The sequence below is a fragment of the Buteo buteo genome, chromosome 19, assembly GCF_964188355.1.
Source record: "Buteo buteo chromosome 19, bButBut1.hap1.1, whole genome shotgun sequence".
NCBI classification, from domain to species: Eukaryota; Metazoa; Chordata; class Aves; order Accipitriformes; family Accipitridae; genus Buteo; species Buteo buteo.
This window is the reverse complement of record NC_134189.1, coordinates 9947679-9968937: the sequence shown is the minus strand read 5'-3', so window position 1 is coordinate 9968937 and position 21259 is coordinate 9947679.

Below are 21259 nucleotides of genomic sequence, written 5' to 3'. Positions count from 1 at the left end.
CACTGGGGAAATTCATAGGTTTCTTGTGCTTTGGTCAGTTCACATTATTCAAGGTTAATTGGCTATTCTGCCACTTAAAGCTATTTTTAAGCTTGCTGTTTCACTGGATGCTACATAGATTTTGGATTTTCTGATTTAAATGTCAGTGACAGAGAAAAAATGCTGGTTTTTTAATATTAGTTTCAGACTGTGCTTTAACTATTGCATGCAGTAGAGTCCCAATTATTGGTCCCCCTCTGAGACATCTTCCCTTCTTCATAAGTTATTACCTTTTTGATTGGCTCATTTGTTCAGTCATCCAGTTAGACAAATATATTTGGTACTGCCAGAGACAGCCAGGTGGAAGGACTGCACTGCTTCTGCTTAATCAGAACAGAGCTGTCTGTGTAGGTCAGTTTGAGGCATCTGTTATAAGAGAACACAGAGGAAATATGTTAAATTGCAACTATGAGACAGTTTTTGTCCATTTGGACATCTCAGTGACTTCTACCCATTTCTGCCCAGAATGGCTGCAAAGCTGGGCACAACAAACCTCGAAGCAAAACACTTAACAAGCTTTTTCATTTTATAAGCATTTCTTCTGGAGACTGATTTCCACAAGGACCTTCCAAGACATGAAAAGCAGTTCAGTCTCTTGTTCTCCTAGTTCTGCTGCTATGAGAGAAGAGGCAGCAAATAGTCTGTTTTCCTTGCCAGAACTCGTTCTGTTGAACTGCAAGAGTGGTTGGTAGTTTGTGTCTAGAAAGCACCATTCCTACTGTTTATTTGTGCTCAAGGAACAGGATCTTGCGGTGCAAAGTGAGATAGATCTTGCTTTCTCTCATGTAGAAAGATGTATTGGATGACCTCCGTGCTGTGAGTCTCTTCTCACTTACTCATAGTGCACAGTACTCCCTGTGCTTATTACTTGTGTGTAAACTCAAAGTAGGAGGTCTCTGCAGATAATCAGGGTATGTTCTGGAGAGTGCAAGTAAGATCAAGCAATAACTTAGCCTTGTTTTATTTATCCAGAGTTCAGTAAATCTGCTCTCCAGACTCTTATGAATGACAGAATAAGAAAACAGCTTTACTAAGAGAAACTAATTTAATCCTTGCCAGGTTTTCTGACTAATGAAGAAATCATGTCCAGTGATGGGAGCAGCCTCAGTTGAAAAAGTTACTGCAGAGACGACTGTCCCTTTGCAGTGAGTTTAACAGAAGCAGCACACATTGTAATCCTTGAACACATATCTGGCAGACCCACTCATCTGTCCTTCCTCATTAAAAAGGAATATCATTTAGGAGTAGTACCACTATTAAATATTGATTTCCCTTTGGTGCCATTCTTTAGTACGTGAGGATGCAAAAAAAAAAAAAAAAAGAATAATTGTCTTTCTGTAATTTTCTATCAATAAAATCCAGACTGCAGATTGGTTGTGTGGTTTGCCCCAGCTTAGGTGGCCAGGAATACATCATTACATATCTTTATACCTAGATGTGCCATTCCTGGGCTATGAACGTAAGTACAGAATCAATTATATACACTCAGTTAAACTCTTCTTTCAAGCTGTGTGTCAAGCTGTGTTTTATCCAATAGATATTTTGAGAAGGTAGACTGTAATCAAAGTAAGTTCTGGAGATGGCATCTGCAGACAGCTGGAGAGGCCTGAAGAGTTCTTCAGTGTAGAAAACCGTTGTACATTGAAGTCTCTGACAAAGTGTGCTCAGGCAGGGAACTTGTCAACCAGAAGTAAAATCTAGACATTTAGAGCTGGAAACAGTGAATGATCTGCCTGAACAAAATGAGTTTGAGAGGATGCTGAGGTCTGAACACTGTTTCCTAAGAGGGAAAAAGGTAATCATTTAAGGGAACCCAGCAAGGAAGGTAACTAACTAATCACATAATCAAATCAGATCAGAGGACATTAAAAGATGAACAACAAAAGAGACTAAAGATAGAGAATTTTTTTATTTCTTTTTTAGTGCCATAATCCTGAGGAAGTGTACTAGAGGATGGTCTGGAAGGAAAAGTTGTTTGAACCCTGGTGACATTGATCTGAGGAGTGCTGCAGTCTATTGACTAAGGGAAGAAGTATCGCCCATATTGACAACTTAGTAATAAGGAGTTATATCAGCAGAAATTAAGATTTTAAAAAGCAGAGTGTGAAGAGAGATGTAATATTTTTCATTCTACTGGAAGAATGTCATCTCCTTCTGCATAAAAAAGCCCAGTATTTTGTGCTTTTCAGGGGGCAAAATCTGTATGAATAGTGAGTTTCTAAAGAAGACTGGGGATACATCATGCTTATATTTGCACCAGGACAGAACAAAAGGTGAGATGTTGTTTATTTCTCTCAGCATTGTGAACTACAGCAGCAGAGGCTGCATTATTAATACTAGTTTTCTCAGTTCAATACCAGATCTGAGCACGATATTAATTTATGTGACACAGTAATTCCTGTAGAACACTATCTGATCTTCAACTCAGAGTTTATGAAAAATCCTCCAGTATAGCTCTTTTTTCGCACTTGCAGACTTGGAAAGAATAAAATTAAGACTCTAATTAAAATTATGTAAAGGCTGCACAATTTTCTGTTAACAAGATCATTTGTTGAGTATTTTTCCCACATCTAGTGCAGTGTTCTTCAACTTTTTGGCCCTGCTTTTCCTCAGGGAAAGTACAGCAATCGATCAGGAACAAACAGCTTGTGTTTAAAGAATACTGAAATGTTTATCGGTCATTTTACAAAGGGCATAATCAATATTTATTCCAGTCACAATTAATATTCTGCAAACACAGGGCACATCATGTCCTTCTGAACCCAAGTAGATTTTCTTTTTACCAATGCAATTTTATAAACTGTTAGTTTAGCTGGCTAATTATAAAAGTAACAAATCAAGCTACGCATATGAACTAGTTTACTGGTAAAAAAAACCCTTGACCTTAGCTACGAGGAGACAGAAAGAACAATGCATATTTTCTGCAATAATTAACCAACTACATAAAAACCTGTGATTCTAAAGTAAAAAAAAAAAACCAAACAAACCAAACACAACACCTTCAGTGAAAGTATCTCTAAAAGTCAATGTTTGGGTGTCAGCAAAAATAGATAGTTTGTATAAAAATAAATTTCACAAAAAACTGTGGCACCTTTGATAGTGGAATGTTTTTCATTTGTATTTCACTGACCTCAGAGAATGAAATTCTATTCATAAAGCAGTTTACAGAACACATTTGGGCCCCATCACTAAGATTAAATTAATCATAAAATGAAATTATTTAACCACAAAACAGTTTTGTCTTGGGTGAGGTAGATTCTGATTCTGATCTCATTTACAATGGTTTTACATCAGTGTAATTTAATTTCACTGAAGCTTATGCTGTATAAAAGAGAAAAGAACATGGCTCATATTTTCTGCATGGTCATAAATTGCACACAATTGAAAAAAGAGGAATTTCTACTCCGGGAAGAAATCCATGCAAATGTATTTTGCTAAAATTGGGCAGCCTGTTTAGAGTGTGCTATTTATATTTTTTTCATAACCTTAGCTCTAACCAGAAAAGATGCTAGATTTCCAGTGCAAATTGCTTCAAACCAGTCAGGTGATTCACTTTTGTTAAGGATTCTTAGGAGAAAATGGAAAAAAATAATCTAGAGAAATTTCTGGAAGAGGAACATGTTAATTAGATAGTGTCATTTGGGAATATTTGTATTTGTTCAGTCCAGTATTACTCAGGTATTTATCAGTAGTCAGAATAGAAAAGCAAGGTGGAGGAAGATTCCCAGGCTGTTGCAGAGCATCTTACTGGTTGGGACCAGTCAAAATCATGTTTTTTGCATGAAACAGAGAAGAATGGTTGTGCTGTCCATGCTGAATTGCTCCGCAAGTTGTTGCCACATTTTAGCTGGCTCTAGCCATGTTTTAGCCACTGTTTTTTGTTTGTTTGTTTTGTTTTGTTTTGTTTTGTTTTGTTTTTTAACTTACCAGAAGATGTGTGAAGTAATTCTGAAGAAATCTCTGTTGTTGCTCTCATAAAAAAGCCTCCCAGCTAGCAGAACATAAGTGACTCCTGGGTCTCTTGCAGTGAAGGCTGTAAGTTGCAGGGTCCTACAAAGGCCTCCAAAAGAGTGCAGCCTTGTCTCCTCTTTTCTCCTCTCTTGGAGAAGGGGAGTTTCCTCTTGGGTGCTTGTCAGCTAAGAAACATGCTTCTGCACATACCTCTACATGATGCAACAGGAGGTCAGAGGTACCATCTAATCTGTCATGCATATGTACATACTACATTCAGTGGGATCTGGGTTAAATTTTAGGAAAAAAAAAACTAAAAAAGAAACAAAAAAGAAAAAAAGTACTTTGGACAGAAGGAAAGAAGTTAAGTTCAGTTTTTCCTGTGAATTGTTTTCCTGTGTAAGGGAACATGAGCTGCTAAATGTGCATGTAGCTTCACTGTGATTCTTCCTTTGGGAACGCTGCATAGGAAATGACTAGCTCCCCTCTAGCTCCACATCACTTCTCAACTCCATAGGTCAGTGCCTGTCCATCCAGCCACTGCAGGTAACTCAAAGAAAGGGCTTTCAGATTACTGCAGACCTACAAGTACCTAGCCACGATCTCTTCTTTTCAATATCTCCTCTTGACTGCACTAGGAAATTCTGCTCTTCACTCCCTTCCCTGCCTGTACACGTGTGCCCATACACCGGGAACATCAGCTGCTGTGGTGCCCATGGCCAGGCACCTGCATGTCCCGTTTCCCCGCCAGCACCTTATTCACCATGCTGAGTTTCTCCAAATTCTCTTCTGGGTCTGACCCGCAATCTCCCCTGATCAGCTTCATCTCCCTAACAGGGAGCAGAGGCTCTAGCAGGATAAACCCACCCGCATCCCCAAGGTGCTCACATTGGAGCGGGAGGGGGTATAGAGCACCCTGAGTTGGTTCATAGTCTGAGTGTACTTCTGATGAATTGTGAAAAAGGGGCAGTTCCTGCCATTGCCTTGCACACACAAGTGCTTCTGTGGTCACTGGCACGCCTATCCAAACGGCAAATATTTCCTGAACTGCCAATCGCCTAACAACTGTGATGTTAGACACCAATAGAAAGTGTAGAGTTTGATGTAGGACTTTTCTGTTTAAATTAGAGTTGACCTAGACTTAGAAACACTGCCTGTTCAATGAAAACATCTGTACAGAGCAGAAGAGACTTTCCCTTTCTACTAAGGAAGCAGAAGAAAAAAAAGCACAAAGATGACTATTCTGATGAAAAGCAAAAGGAATCCTTCAGCTTGTAAGTCATCTCCTTTTTTTATATTCTAAAACAACATTTTCAGGGGAAAAAGGAACCCTATGAAAGCATTTAAAGATCCAACTTGGCTGCATATTAAGGTCTTCATTAATGTGATTTAAAAATAATCAAGTATAGTTGCTGGGGTTTTATGCTTATGGGTAATCTTTGTTGTATTACCTGCATTTTTTAGGAAGTAGATGTAACATGTAAGATCTCTAAGAATACTGGAGAAGAACTAAAAGAATATTAATTTTAAAATATAGGTGAAACTAAAAAATAAATAATTAAGTATTCTTAATGAAGCAGAACAGCTTATACAGTAAGATTCTACTCTACATGAATAAGGGTAATAAAATGAGAGATTTTAAAAAATGGAAAATGGAAGAAAATTTGTCTGAACAGGAAAATAACTTCCAACAGCTATTCAGTTGGAGGAATAACCTGCAAACTCACAGTGCAGAAACAGGCCTGGGGGATATCAGATAGCAAATTGTACCTCCATCTGTAATGTGCTGTTCCTACAAAACAGCACTGGCTTCCAGGTTTGTGCTTTGCAAATGCAGAGATGAGTGGTCAAAGAACAGAGACGTAAGTCATCCTCTGTTGTCGCTCTGCCACAGGCGTAGGGAAACCTGACTCTGTTTCTTGCTGCTGTGTTCCCAGAAATGTGGTGATGAATGGGAAAGAGAGAGTTCAGGAAATGACATAGAAACTCTTGAAGCAAACAACTTACCATAAAAAATTAAAGGAAACTGAGAAATAAAATAATTTGGCAGCGAGATGCCTTGAGAGCAGGTGGTGGGCATAAAAGATGGTGGTCTACAAATATTTGCTGGTTAAATTGAAGGGTAAATACTCTCATTGTACTGCATAAATATTTCTGTGGAAGGGTAAACAACTCCATGGAGTGACAAATATTCCAATTTATAAAGCAACATTTACTTTACAGATATCATAGGGTAAATATTTTTGGAGTGTAAATACTCCATGGAAAAATATTGTTCTGTGCTCTGCATAGAACAGTAGCTAGGACCAAATGAATTAAATAAAAACCAATTATTTGCTAGGTAGAACAGCAATATGACATTGCAGAAATCTCATTATAAACCCCAACATATGATGGGGAATGTCCTACACAATCTACTCAAGAATCTATGGGCTGGCCTGAATTCCTTTTTGGTAGAAAACCTAAGCAAAAAGTCCCAGCAACTCATAAGGAAATAAAATCACACTGTTAATTAACAACCAACTCCCTACTTTTCTGAAACAAACTTGGAGGCTGGCAAAACTTAATTTATGAGATCCTGATTTTTCTCCAAGGGGTTACCTCCCACCCTATAGAGTTAAATGAAGTAACTCTAACACTGCATCTCGCCAAAGCGTTCTTATTCTCTCTAGTACCCACTAACATTGTAAATGCCCATCATTCATGTGTCAAGACGTCGCCCAAAAACATAACACCAAGTGAAAGTAGATGCTGTTCTTCACTTAATTGCTGAGATGGGATATCACTCCAGAGGCCTCTAGCCCAAGACCCGTGTCCAGAGCATAGTGAACCACAGTGGTTGCCACAGGCTGTGTCCACCCAGGTTTTTAATATATCCAAGGATGGAGACAACCTTATACACTTTCTTTAAGTGAAGTAAACCACCACTAAGATCTCCGTCATATGAAATGGATTGCTGTGCCCAAACCAGTAAATCACTGCTGGTAATTCCACAATGGTGTCTTGGGTGCACATCAAGGCTAAGCATCCATCTAATCTTAAACAATGACATTTCAGAATTAATCCACAAGTTGGGACACTACCATCTACAATTTAGTGGATTTATAGTCTGAAAACTAATTTTCTGGAACACTTGGATCCGATAGTGCAGCAGTCTTTTGGCTGTTGTTAAGAAAAGCAAAAGTAGGGATTTGTATTGTCAAGAAGTGCTTATTTCACACACAACTCTTTCAGTACTGAAAACCCAGTACAAAAGATTCACTGAAGGAAGAGTGACTGAAGAAAGAGATTACTGAAGAACGTGACACTTCATAAGATACCTTTACTGCTGGCTTCTTCCAGTTCCCATCCTTCTTTCTACTAGTCCTTCTTTTAAGATTAGTCCAGCATATGGCCTTGTGGTTTTAAAAATGTATGTGACATTTTTCCATATAAGAAAAATTTTGCTGGACCCTGTGGAAAGGAAAACATTGTATGTATAGCTTATCATAATAATCAGTTATTAACCCCTTTTCTTCTTCACTATATGGAGGGTAAGGTTTACCATATTCTAATGAGCTGCTTTCCTAAGTTTTCTCCTGTAGCTATATTACAGGCAAGGAGTTACACCCTGTGTTATCCATGCTGCTTATTTTACTTTCTAGATTGCCTCCCCATTTCCAGCTAGTCGGTCCAGTTTACCCAGAGGCAAAACTTTTAGATTCTTTCCTGAGTTTCTACTGTTTCAGCATCTCTGAAATTCTCAAAAGCATTCCTACCTTATTAAATATGTCTAATATTAACTGGGTCTGTAAAAATGCAGCCACGTTTCCTTCCACTGGTGTGTCACTATGAATGGATTGTCGCATCTTGTTCAAGACCTCCAGCAACTTGTACGTCTCTTTCTGCTGACTCCACACTCTGCTGTTTACAGGCTGTAATGCCGTGGTTTGATAGCCACTGCCAATGTCTTTGCCAGGGCAATCAAATCAATGCCATCACATGTGGCTTCCTCTCACACATGCCATCTCATCTTTCCGCATTCCCGCTTCACGAGCCCATAATTTTGACTATGGGATGCAACGTGACTTTTTCTATTCAGGAAGGAGCAGCTGCTTGGCCCCACGCTTAGTTCACCAAAGGGAACAGGGAGAGGAAGCCTGCCTAGCAGCAAAGAGTGATCTCTGAAAAGCAGGAGGTGAATGAATGCCTCCCAGAACCTCTAAATGTAGACTCAACGGAGAATTTGAAACTGTGGTTTAGTGGGAAGCAACCTAGGCTTGGCAAGGTAGAAGGGTTTGAGGAACTATATAGGTGGTTTCCATCTATCTCTAACATCTGATTCTATTATACCATGACTAATCTCACCTTACTTTAATATTCTCTCCTGTAACCTGTTCCATGTACTTATTGCCCTTCCAGTAATGCAATTATCTAAGAATTGATGGCCACCTCGTCCATACTAAACACTGCAGTAGGATAAACTACATTATTTCTGAATCATCTGCAATAATGGATTGTGAAATCTAGAGCTGGATATCTCCAGGCTGCACGAGTTCTGCCTCTTAATTCCATTTGCCTCATTTTCAATTAAATCACCAGTGTGTGAACAAGGGTGCCAGAGGACAGAAAGGGAAAAAAATGAAGTAAAAGACAGAGATTGAAGGAATAGAAAAGTGTTTTATTAACCAGGTGAACATGGAATTAGAAGTGAAACAGGTAAGAGAGATAAAATAAAATAAGGGTGGAAAAATTAAAAATCCTCAGCACTGAAGGAAGATATACTCACTGGATATTAACAGTGGGACACAGAACTTTCATTTTGATATCTTTAAATCAAGTCCATGATATGGATGTACTGACTAAAACCCATTTAGATTTTAATTCTATAGACTGCAAGAAATTCGCTGGTGACTTTCCAGTTTTTGCTGGACAGATGTTATATACACATCACAAACCCCACCATCATCGTAATTGGTAGCCTTGTTGATAAGCTTCAAAGAGATGCCAAATCATGAATAGTCGTGGAGACTCAGCTGCCCAAAATGAAAATCCTTGATGCATTTTGTCATGTATAATTGTGCTAGAGAGGTGCCAGGGAAGTGCTATCAATATCAAGTTAAACACCAGCAGAAGCCAAAGCACTGGAAAAAAGGGCCAGATCAGATGACCTTATAAGTCCTGCACAGGAGGTGGGATGGAGCCAAAAATACAGGGGGATAGAGCAAGAGGGAGAATACTTGGAAGGAAAATTCTTTACCAGAAATCTATTCCTACACTATTTTAGCTTTCTTTGCTGATAAAAGGTCTCATTGTATTGCTTCGATGTATCACAGGATGAAAAACCCACCCATGGAATGTAATTCAGATAAGTTTGAGTAGGCAAGAGAGAAATCAAGATTAAAGTCCCAGAAGGAGAAAGGAACAAAATTCTCCAAACACAAGTGATGGTAAAGGACTGTACAATAGACATGAGCAATGTCAAGAAATGCTGATTAGCATAGTGCTATTAATTACACCAAAAAATTAAAAGAAGAGCAAGTTAGGGACAGAAGAAATGGTGGCAGAAATAGAGGATGAGGCAAGAGAGAGGGAAAAATACAGATCAGTATCATGGAAAGGGAAAGTGGCACAGAAGGAAAATCTGACCAAAGGAAACCAAAAATTTATTTGGATTCAGTGGTTCATTTTTTTTTTCAGACTGTTGCCATGTACCTTTCCTGGGCAGACTGTGCAAAGGCACTGCTTGCTGCTGCACCTCTTGTTGCTATGCTGTTTCTTCTTCAATGTGAAAATATTATTGAAATCCCACTCTCACTACTTCACAAAGATTGCACATGCTATCACCCATGTTGCCTCATTGCTAAATGCTCTCAGAATGTTAATGGACAAGTAACGTGTGTAGGAGAGCCCATTTTGTAGATTAGATTTCTTAATGGACTTTCTGGAAGCATGAGAAGTAATTAATCTCCACAGTAACGTACTATCACCTGCTGCTGTGGTTTTCAAAATATTTTTTACCAACACAGCACTTTTTGTTTGTACAGTGTTGTGTCCATTTGCTTTCTGAATAGTGGGGGCAGGGTGTGTGTGTGAGATTTTCTTACTGTTGTTTCTGCAGGACGAGAGGTCCACAATTCTACACAAAATATGCATACTGCCCTCCATAGGTATTCAGCAGCTTTTATCCCATTTTTTGCAATTTTTCTGGTGACTTCACAACTGAAAAAAAATTCTTTCCTCTCCAGTGTGTGACAGTCCAGTCTCTGCAGCCATGTAATGCCTGAAGCTCTCACCATAGAGAATCCAGAGATCCTTCATTTGGCCCCAAGATAAGCAAAAACCTGACTTTGTGATCACCTGCTGAATTTAGTGAGAGTTTACAGTTTTACCGGACTTTCAAAAAACAGCCCAGTAGCTTAGGCTTAGTAGAAGACACACATTGGAAAACATTTGTGTTTCAAAAATTCCTTGAAATTCCTTCACTAATTTAAAAAATAATTCCATGATTCTTTCTGATGTTCTGCTCCCTAGTTTGCAAAACTGTAAAATTCCCTCAGTGCTAGTACAGGTATCGCACTTGTGGAGTTGGGGAGCCTTTGGCAATTCTTGGAACTGACTGCATGCCACATGTTGTTAGTGTGTTACAGAAGTCCTGTTGTTCCTTCATCCTTCCTCTTTGGCATACCTGTGTTTTTAGATGGGAGAGAAGAAATGTGGAGCCAATAAACTTACAAACATTGAGCCAATGGTTTTCTGGGCTTGTTTGTCTTTTTTTTTTAAAAAAAAAAAAAAGAAAAGCAAGATGAACTTCTAAATCACATTTTTGCATTAGTATCCAAATGAAGAAGACTTTTTTTTACTATTCAAAATAGAATAAAGTTGTGACAAATAGAATTTGGAAAATAGAGAATAGAACTTCCAAAATTGAATAAAATATTGAATATTGCACACTTTTTAGTGTAGACTGACATGCTAGTTAATGCTGAGAGATAAGGTGATATGTAGGAAAAAACCTCACTTAAGTAGTTATCCTGTTTTCCTATGCAGACTAAGGCTCATGTGATAATATTGTCTACATGCATCTGCCACCACACACTTTTGGATGCTCCCTGCCCCTCCCCAAGTAGCTTTTGGACCATTGGCAAATTGTGACTTTTGTTGTTAAAGGGTAGAGACTTCAGGAATGGGTCATTAAGCACTTAAGAACATCATAGTACTTAGGAGACGGAGCAGAGGAGAAAGACCCACACATCCCACATAGGGGAGCAGCTGCAGCAGAAGCTCACGCCTTGATAGACAGAAGCAAATCTGCGTATGAGCGAGGTCTGTGTCTTCCCGTGGGGAATCCCGTAGATGTCTCCCTGGGAGATACCAAAGTCGGTGAAACATGAGGCTCATCTCTGCGTGAAAAAGAGATGCTTCATCCCATGGAAATACTTGCTAAGGATCCAAGTTGGGTTCAGAATGGATTATAGGCAAAAAGCATCCTTTCATATCTGCTCTTGTTTAGATTTGAATGCAAAGCTTTGACTACTGCCATTTCAACGTTATTTGGTACATAATGAGTTAATTAATAAATGACAGCCATTTGTAAAATTAGATTTCTTAATAGCACTGGAGAAAAGAAGTATTTTAAAATGGGTTTATTTTTAGTTTTCAACTTAATTTTGCCTATTTGGAAAAATATGTGCTTGCAGCTAATGACAAGGGTAGAACTGCTGGCCTGCTAGCCTTTATTGACATGAAACCATCTAATGACGTGCTGGTTTTCTTAATGGAGAGGGCAGGAAAGTTCCTAGCCATTTTTGTGAGAAGTGTTGTCTTGCACACTCTAAGGTAAGCAAAGAGCAGCTTTCAGCAGAGAGCATTTAGAGACCTTTTTCTGGGTCAAGAAAAGAGAGAGAGAGCCTGAGTGTGTATGTTTTTGGCGGAAAAAGGACAAGTTCACATCTGTTCTATGGTAAATTATAGGGAGGGAACCTACTGCCTGGGGGCTGAGTATATTTCTGTCTTGTTTTCTCAGTTACTGCGTAGAGATCTTGGCAACTGATAGATCAGTCATCGACTGTGTGAGAGATGCTGCACAACTGATTTGTGCTTGGGCAATGCTCTGCCCCTTGCAGATGAAGACCCTGTGTTATGGATGGAATAACATCTCTGCTGGGACTCCTGGCACTTGAATGTGGGTTACGTGAAAGAAGCATACTCTTTTATTCTTTACCCTTGAAATGATCTAATGAAAACACTAATCCTCCTCTTCCAAGATCAGCATTTTTCTAGAATTCCCCTTGTGTGCTGTGTTTGTTTTCAATAGGCCTCTGTTCTCTGCAGCCTTTAGGGATAATGAGAAGCTCTTCACTGCATATTTTTTTTTAAAGAACAACACATACACAAATCTCACACATATACTATCCCAAAATGCAATTAATGTGCTGCATTTGAAAGTTGTTCATGTTCTAGCAGCAATGCCATTCATGCACACAGCTATTCCATTTTGGGAGCATGCCATTATATATCAGTGAATTTATTTGGAATCCCTTGCCACACTTATTTTTGTCTTGTAATGAGCATACCTTAGGAGTGGTTTTCTTTTTGTGTTGGCTGTATTCTTTGTGACTGAGCCTTATGGCCTGGTTTGACAGGCACTTCTTCCAGAGAAAGTGGCAGCTTACACACTCTCCCAACAGTGGATGCTATTTTCCTAGCCCAAATCTTTCTCAGAGCGACAATATTTTTCTGGGGCAGGGTAGTGAAGCAAACCAAGAAACTAGGAAAAAGGTTGGTTTTTAACCCATTACCCAGTCTACTTCACCATACAGCCCCTGAACAGGCATAGCTGAGCAGTACAAGGTTTGGGATGAGCACCCAGGGTTTACTTAATCTAGCAAAAAGAAATGCTCGTAACACTGTGGGTGTGGGATAATTTCACTGCCCTGAGAGTAAAAACCAGCTTGAGCATCTTGTGATATTTAATGCTGGGGACGAAGTAGTTTCTCCCATTTTCTATCAGCTTGTACATGGCTAAGTGTGATCCTGGACAGGGCACATCTCATCTATGTGCTTTCATTTACCTACCTACAATAGGGATACTATATGCACTTCCCTTTCAGAGATGATCTCCAGCCACTATTTGTAAACAATTTGGCAGACAAAAATCACTGTATAATTGCTAAGTAAGTACATTTTCCCTGAGATTCTGAAACAGGCACTCAGATGTGTAGTAAAATATTTACTTGTCCTCTGTGTGGAGAATTACACTGTTCAGGGGAACCAGCGTCAGCCTTTTCAAACTAGCTGTTTCACAACACAAGCTGGTCTTGCGTTATATGGTGCTGGTGAGTTAGCCCTCAGACTGGGCTCTGAGTGAGTGATGGGGAACAAGACATTGAATGAAGCTGTTAAAACTCCCATCAGAGCTGAAACTCATTTGTAACATGGAAGAGAAATGGGAAACGGTAAACCAGTGTTTCACTCTCAGACTGTAAGTAATAACAGTCAAGAAAAAAGAATCACAGAAAAGGCATCTTTATTTTTGGTGATAGCTTGTTCTTAGGCAGCTGTTAACTTGGGCAGAGGTTGTTAAAGGTGAAATTGTAGTATTGACATTTAAGTACTATACTCTTTGTAGATATAAACTATAAGAGTGATAGGAGTGCATGAAAATAAGCTGAAAGCAGCAGATCGCCCACAAGGTTTGCATATTTGACAGTTTTAACTAAGCTTCAGCTAAGAGACTAGATTTTGAGAAGGGAGTAAATATCTCGGAAGATTTCTAGCCTTTTAAGAGTTAATTCTTCATAGGAAATTAGCATTTGCTTGACAAAAAGAAGTCTCCAGGCCAAAACAATTTTTATCGGAGGTGGATAATGAAAGCACTTTATGGCATTCTGCTCTGTATGCCTCACTGTGTATCTCAGCAGAGATAAAGGTGCCAAATTTGGGGCTATGATAGATAGTTAATCACTATGGAAGGGAACATGGAAACTTAGAGTTTGGGTGAATAAAAACCATGTAAATGGCAAAAGAATTTGGGTTAGAATAATAGGTAATGAAGTAGACATGAAAAAAAATTCGGGGGTTAAAATATGGTTTCATCAGAAAAGTCTTTTCTTAGAATTAAAACAATGGAACTGTTCAAGGAAAGAGAAGAGACAAGAACAACATCCCAACTCATCCTCAGCTCAGGATTTAGGATAGTTTCTGTTCTTGTAAAGTTCAGAGAAAAGCAAAATCTGTACAGAAAATAATTGTTCTGGGCATGCAAAAGAAGATCCAGCAGAGCTAGTAAGCTCCATGTTCAGTGGAGGGAAAAATATTGCATTCCTTTGCCTTAGTAAAGAAACAAACCAATGAAATACGTATATAAAAAGGAATCAATTTCCATTTCCTGTGAGGCAGAGTCATTCTCAGAAAGGTAGCTGACATATTGAAAGTAATAAAACAGGTTGTATCAGCAAGGCTCCTTCCTTGTTTTGCCATAGGAATGCTGTTTAACATTTCAAACACATTATGGGAAAATAGCAGACCTTTATGATAGTACACAAGGATGCTAAACTCTTTGCAGATAGCACTTCATCTGTGGAAAAACATACCCGAGAGAAGAGTGGACATGGAGAAGTATACAAATATTTGATTTAAAAAACCTGCCCAGATCCCATTGAAATGTGGGCTGTGATCACCAGAGCCACAACATAAAATCCTGTAAAAAAGTAATTAAGAGATAGCACAGGGTGGCTGGCATAGCCTATTCTTCACTCCTATAACTGAACTATTGCTAGATAGGCTCTTATTTAAAGGCCACAGGATGATGACTACTAAGATGTTGCAGAAAGCTTTATAAAAAGGATATCTGAAGGTCAGGAAAGTACTGAAAGATCTCAGAACAGTGAAGAATATTTGATACTGTCACCTTATGAAGCATCATTAAAAAAACTACTAAGGGTCCATCGCATGTGGCAGAAGTCAAACAAGAATCAAGTAAAAGGATCAAGGTTAGTGGCTGTGGGCGGGAGAGAGCTGCCTGAAGTGAAATGGGCCTAGAGCTGTGGACGGATATAAAAATTCCACAGTGCTGAGCTAGACCGTTCCTGCATATTGACAGTTACGGGTAAATTTATGTGATCTCACAAATCTATACACTGTTAGAATGACTTAAAATGGAGTTCCCATTTTAAGCTTCAAAAGGTGAACTCAAAGGTCTTCCAAGGAATAGTTAGTTTCTTTCTCTCTTGTACGACAACAATTAGAAACATCCTTTTGAGAATGTCTTTTCAGATGCAGGTAATCAAAGCTCAGTTGTGCATAAATATAGCTTTTTCTTTTCCTTTTTTTTTTTTTTACAAGAACAAATGAAAATAATTACTTTAAAGTACCCACTCATGAGAATAACTTTGCTCATCACTCTAATTGCAAGCAGACACTGTCTTTCCATCACAATAAATTCACAATGGCTCATTAGCTTCTATAAGAGGATGAAATGGATCATTTGTTATCATTGACATTTTTTTAAATGGTTGATTTTGCTATGTATGTGTTGGAATTTTGCAGTATACCTGTACAACAAAAATAATCAATTAATTAATGAAGTGTTTGGAAGACAATGGCAGAGATGGAAAACTAATATTTCCTACAGATCCCAGAGCTACAGCTAGACTGAAAGCTCAGAGGTTGCTTAAACTAATATCGCTTTGAGTATGAACATGTTGAATTATCAGCACTCACCTGAAGGGCGATAACTTGCTAAGTTGCAGTAAATCAGTTGTTTTCAGTCACAGAAATGGATTATTTGATTTTTCCCCATACATGAAGAAAATGTGTGTGTGAGAACAAAAATAAAGGAACTGGTTTAGTATTTTCATTATGATCAGAAAAACTTCCTTGAAGATATAGCACCCTCCTGGCATTTATATTCTAGATAGAAGTGTTCCAGCCCTAGGGTACCTAACAGAAGGGATGTGGTCATTATTTTGTTTTATCAGCTTTGCTTTCTCTCCCTTTTGCAGGGATTTAAACACACTGTGGTCTGATTGAATCCTTCAATCCATTGCCCTGGCTGAGGCAGTATACTCTGTTGATCTGATGGAGGGATTTTATCATGGACTTGGCTGTGCATGCAAATTAGGGATGCTAACTAGGGAAGGACAAAGAGAGAGGAAAAACTCGTGTAAAATTTGAAAAAGAAATAGAAAGCACCTCAGCTCTGATTCTCTTCTTTCTTACTTTATCTTTCCTAAAGGTAACTTTATTGACTTAACCAATGTGGTTTTTTTTTTAATTCTTTTTGGTCTGCACCTCTGAGAAAGACGAGTCAAGGTCATTGTTTCCAATTTATACCTTAAGACTCTAACTTTGCCATAGAGATGGGATGCTAGCTTATTATTTATTTTGGAGGATAATCCCTGATCATTGTAAACTCAAAATACAATATAGCTCACTTATGACAGAGTAAGGTTAGTTTGGGGATTAAGTTTGTCCTATTACATTGCTAAAGCTCACATATTTGATTCTGTTCCTTAGCTCTATCACCTAGACTGATTGATATTTTCACGTCAAGCAGGCAAAACTGCCACTCAGGTTTAAAATAAAGAAATAAAAGGTATTTCTTTTTCTAGTCTTATCTCCCTGCAGTTCCCTTCTGGCTTCCGGTCTGTTTTGATTCTATCTCCTCCAAGGCAGCTCAACCAAAATCCACTTAGAAAATTTAGTTTCAGAAAGCAACCCTAGCCCCTGTGGGAAGACCGGGTGCTCTGCCATTGGCACGAAGGTTGCCTCAATGTCAAGGAGCGTGCACATGTCCTGGGCTACCGCTGCCCGTGTGGCAACTGGCGAAGCCTCCTGGGCTCTCTTGGGAGATTCCCTCAGGTTTTCCCACCTTATACCCTCCAGTGGGACATCCATAACTGACACAGTCGAGCGGTAATGCCGCAGCTTCCCTCTTGTGCCGCAATGTCAAATGCTTTCTGAAGCCCTGGAAAGTGGCTCCCCAAAGTGACCGAGACTCTTACCCCACCCCAAAACTGAATGCTCTGTCTTGTGGTCAGGATGTTACTCGCCCCTTGTTACACAACCCAACACACAGATGTTCTCACGCTGACCAAGAGAAAGGTAGAAAGGTCTTTCCAAGAAAACATACCTTTTCTTGGAGCATTAGGAGTCGAGTACTGCCAGTTTTACCTCTGGGCAGCAGCTCTTTACTGAAGTGATGAAATGAGTTATTTTCTCTGGGATACGGTATAACAGAAGTGAAGGCACAGGATTTCAGCTCTATATGGACACCTATCTAACATTTTCTGTGACAAAAAAAAATTGCTTGAAAGAATCGTATCGGCCTTACATACCTGCACCCCCCTGCAGAGCTAGGGCCTGCTCCAGCCATCGCATGGATGGTGTAACTCTCTTCCAAAACTCTGAAGACACCTGTGCTGTTACTGCCTAATAGCCTGATCTTTCAGGATAATCTATTTCTCCTATCTCCCCTCTCATGCCAGAATACAAAAGCCTCTGAGGTGCCTACCCTGTGAAAATAGTGGAGAAGAGAAAAAAACCATGTACCAGTCTTAGGTAAATAGTCATTACCACTCTGACAACTATTCCCAGGTCTTTTTGCAATGTATCGTTGCAGGATCATACAAGCCAAAAAGGCTCACTGGACTTTTCCTGACAAAAACCGTTTGAATGAAACTTGTCCTTTTTAGGGATCTATTGCATTCAAGATTTCTGTGTCGTTTTCTGTTTACCAGGGCTTGAAACCATGAATAAAGTTGTTGGCCTTTTTGTCCAGGCAGGGACAACATCACATGTTAATGTTCAGCTTGAATCTTCAAAAGATGGGATCTTCTAAGGGGCTATAAATATTAATCTCTGCTGCTGGCCGTGCCCTGGAGAGGAGCAACAGCAGCTGTGCTCTGCTTCTGGTCCAGAGCCCAGCCTACACTCACATCCGAGCTCTCCATGTGAAATGAGAGCAAGACCATCCTTAACTAGGTGTTTTAGGCACCATTCAGACTTGCCTGGGGGGGTGAGTGTGTGAAAGGTTGGGTCCATGCTTTCCTGCAGGACTGGTCCAAGCATACTTACATGCAGTGCAGGCAGTTTGTGCTCAGCCTCGTGAAACACGCAGCCCTGAGGACATTTACTTTCAGGAAAGATCCCACATCTGGCTAGCCTGCCAGATGTGCCTCTACCACAGGAACACCTGGGACTTGTGGGCAGCCTGTGTTTGGGCTCTGCCTTTTGATACCATGTGTGTGTGACATCAAGCTTAAATCAGTGGCATGTAAGCATTAGTCTGTAAAACACACAGGGCTTTGGCCTCTTTCTATCCTTGTCTCCTAGGGTATAACACAGATGCAATACAAAAAACCCTGCCTGATGTGCTTTATGATATGTGTATTTTCTTTCTCTCTACATAGTACCTTGCTCCCAGCCAAAAAAAGGTACCAAAATGACTGAGAAAAAGCTTTTGAGGCCCTCTAAAGCCTCATCCATTGTATTTCAAACCACAGGTTCCATAATGACACCACCATTTAATTCTATGGAATTAATTAGCAATGGTGCTCCCAACTTCTGTTACCTCAAAGCTTTTCTCCCTTTAGTAAAACTAATTGCAGTTCCTGTCCCTGCAACCAACATAGTATCACAAGCTATTAGCTGCAGCCATTAACTGCAGCTAAAGAAACAATACTGCTTTGTTCACTTCACCTGCAATCCATGAATTATAGACCTGGGTGAATTACAAGAGATTTTTAAAATTGTTGCAAGCGACTTCTCAAAATATCTGTTGATTTCAGTGTAACGGAGCCCCATGCCTCACTCCAGCCACACAGCTACTCTGCAGCCACTCACTTCACCTACCAGTGCACCGTGGTGTAATTGTGATTTTCCACCGTGTGCAATAGGATGGGAAAGAAGAGGCTCATTTTTTGTTGTTGTTGTTGCCGATACACACATGAGTTTTGGCCAAGGGAAGAGAACAATTGGATCTGTTATGATGTGAACTCGGTGCCAAATCGTAAGTAGTACAAGAGGTTATGAAAAAAAATCATGCTCAGGGAATTCTGTGGAGTATTAATTTGGATGCTAGCAGGGGCTTGGAGTTGCAGAAGGACCCTAGGGTGATTCTGAGTTGTTACTCTCATGTCAGGCTCACTCTAAAGACATTGCCCTTGATCTCCACTACCTTTAGCCAGGGAAGTCAATACGAGGCCCAGGGCACCAGCAGTGACTGTCACTGGAGAAAGAGGGCATTGACAGGGTAAGGGCTGTTCACGTTAGACCTCCGGAGGCAATGGGCACCCAAGGCCTCCTTCACAACTGGGGTTACTTCAGTAAGGGCTCTGCACAGGAGAAAAGTAAAACGCAGTGATCATGTGTCCTTGAAGCTCCATATGGATCTGAGAGCCAGACTCTGGGGAAGAATGTTAATGATGGATGGCACCAAAAAGAAATCAGAAGTATTAGGTTGGCCCAGGGCATCCAGTTCTTAATCCCTAGCTCAACTGTTGCAACATCCTTTGGAAGACTTAATATGAAATCCAACTCTGGTGTTGTACAAAACTGTCACTGAACTATGCCAAATACCAAATCTTTAATGAGGTTATTCTTGTGTTTTATGGGATGCAGAGCAGTAACCTACTTTCCTCTCTGATTAAGGGTAGGAAATGACTACTTTTCAGTGTTGCATCATTTATCAAAAATAATAAAAACTAAAAAAAATCCTTCAGAAGCTAGATGTGGAAAATTAAAGAAGTTTTGATGAATAAACTTATCTCCAATTAACTTAAGCTGTGCAAATCCTTTAGATGAGACATTGAAATGTTTTTGAGACACTAAGTTAATTTGGTAAAGTCTAGTAACAGCATCAGATTTTTCTGAACAATCTGATTTTCATGTTACAGATGTGTCAGCATAAGTATGGATGCACTAATCATTTCGGTATAATTAACTGCCTAGTGAAATGTCTCATTAGCGTGGGGAATTACTGATGAATAATTTGTCATATTCTAATTATTCCCTACTCCCCCCCCCCTTCCTTTAAAAATACATAATTATAAGCATTTAGGAAATAACTTGCATGGTGTTGAAAATCTACCTCATAATTTAGATCCTTCCAACTTTTCTGAAGAGAATTTTATGCTAAGTGCTGAGAATTAAGGTAGCTATGGAAATAGCTGTTCTATAATGTTGCAGCACTGCACAAGGGGCTGCATATGATCCGGAAAGTTCCTGTTGGAGAAAGACCCCTGTTGTGCTTCACTGCCCCAAGGATGAAAGCAATGAGATATAGTATTACGCTGTGCACAGACTCTGCTCTGTCTGAAGCTTCACAAACATGTTAAATCCCTTGCTGACCAATTTAAAGACCGCCTGTGATATCAGCTCCCCCTTCCTGACAAAGCTCTCCTAACGTAACAGAAACATATTTTAGAGTGATAGATGCTTCAAGCAGGTTTCCTCTAACTTGAGGAAGGAAGAGTTGGCACGTCCCTGGAATCTGGAAAAAGTTAAGAGTGAGGTAGTTTGTGTTGCATACATACGTCCAGTAAGCATTTGAGTTTATAGTAAACCTTGAGATACATTGCTCAGAGCTGAAGCTGGAGGGTGAATGAATGCTGCACACTCACTGTGCTGTTTGGGAATACCAGCAAGGGCTCTAGCTGCAGTTAGCATGTATAGCTTGATAGCCTGCAGCTCCAGAGTGAAAGTGTAATGAGCTTCACCCACTTTGTATTGTAGCATGTCTGAGCAGAAAGGGCATGATGTACGCTGGGGTTCTGATAGTATTAAGTTGCCCCAAGAAATTGCTTCTGTGCTTTCCTTTCCTCTTCTAATTTTATTCTTGTTTAGTCGGCAAAACTTGCTGAAGTTGGGGCAGGGAGTAAACAAAAATGGCTTTGCGTTGTTCTGCTTGCTTATATACAAGACCTCCCACAGTGAGGCATTTACACAGTACTACAAATATAGCTTTGTAACAGCTTCACTAGAATAGCACTATTAACTAATTTTCCATCTTTCTGGGCTCTTATACACTATGTGAAGTGCCAGACACAAGGAATTTACAACAGTCTTTCAGTAAATCGTTTCTTTCAGAAAATTCAAGCAGTCAAACTACTTGGACAAGGTAGGGAGGCAAGTAAGGTCAGTGGACTGTGCATGGAAGGCCAACTGGTTGCAGGTCATCTGACTCGAGAGAAAGCTAGTACTGGTCAGTTCTGTTGGTGAAACTGTGAATTTCAGCATCTTGGAGCAGGATTCCCTAAGGGTAAATTTTCTTTAGTCCATCTTCCAA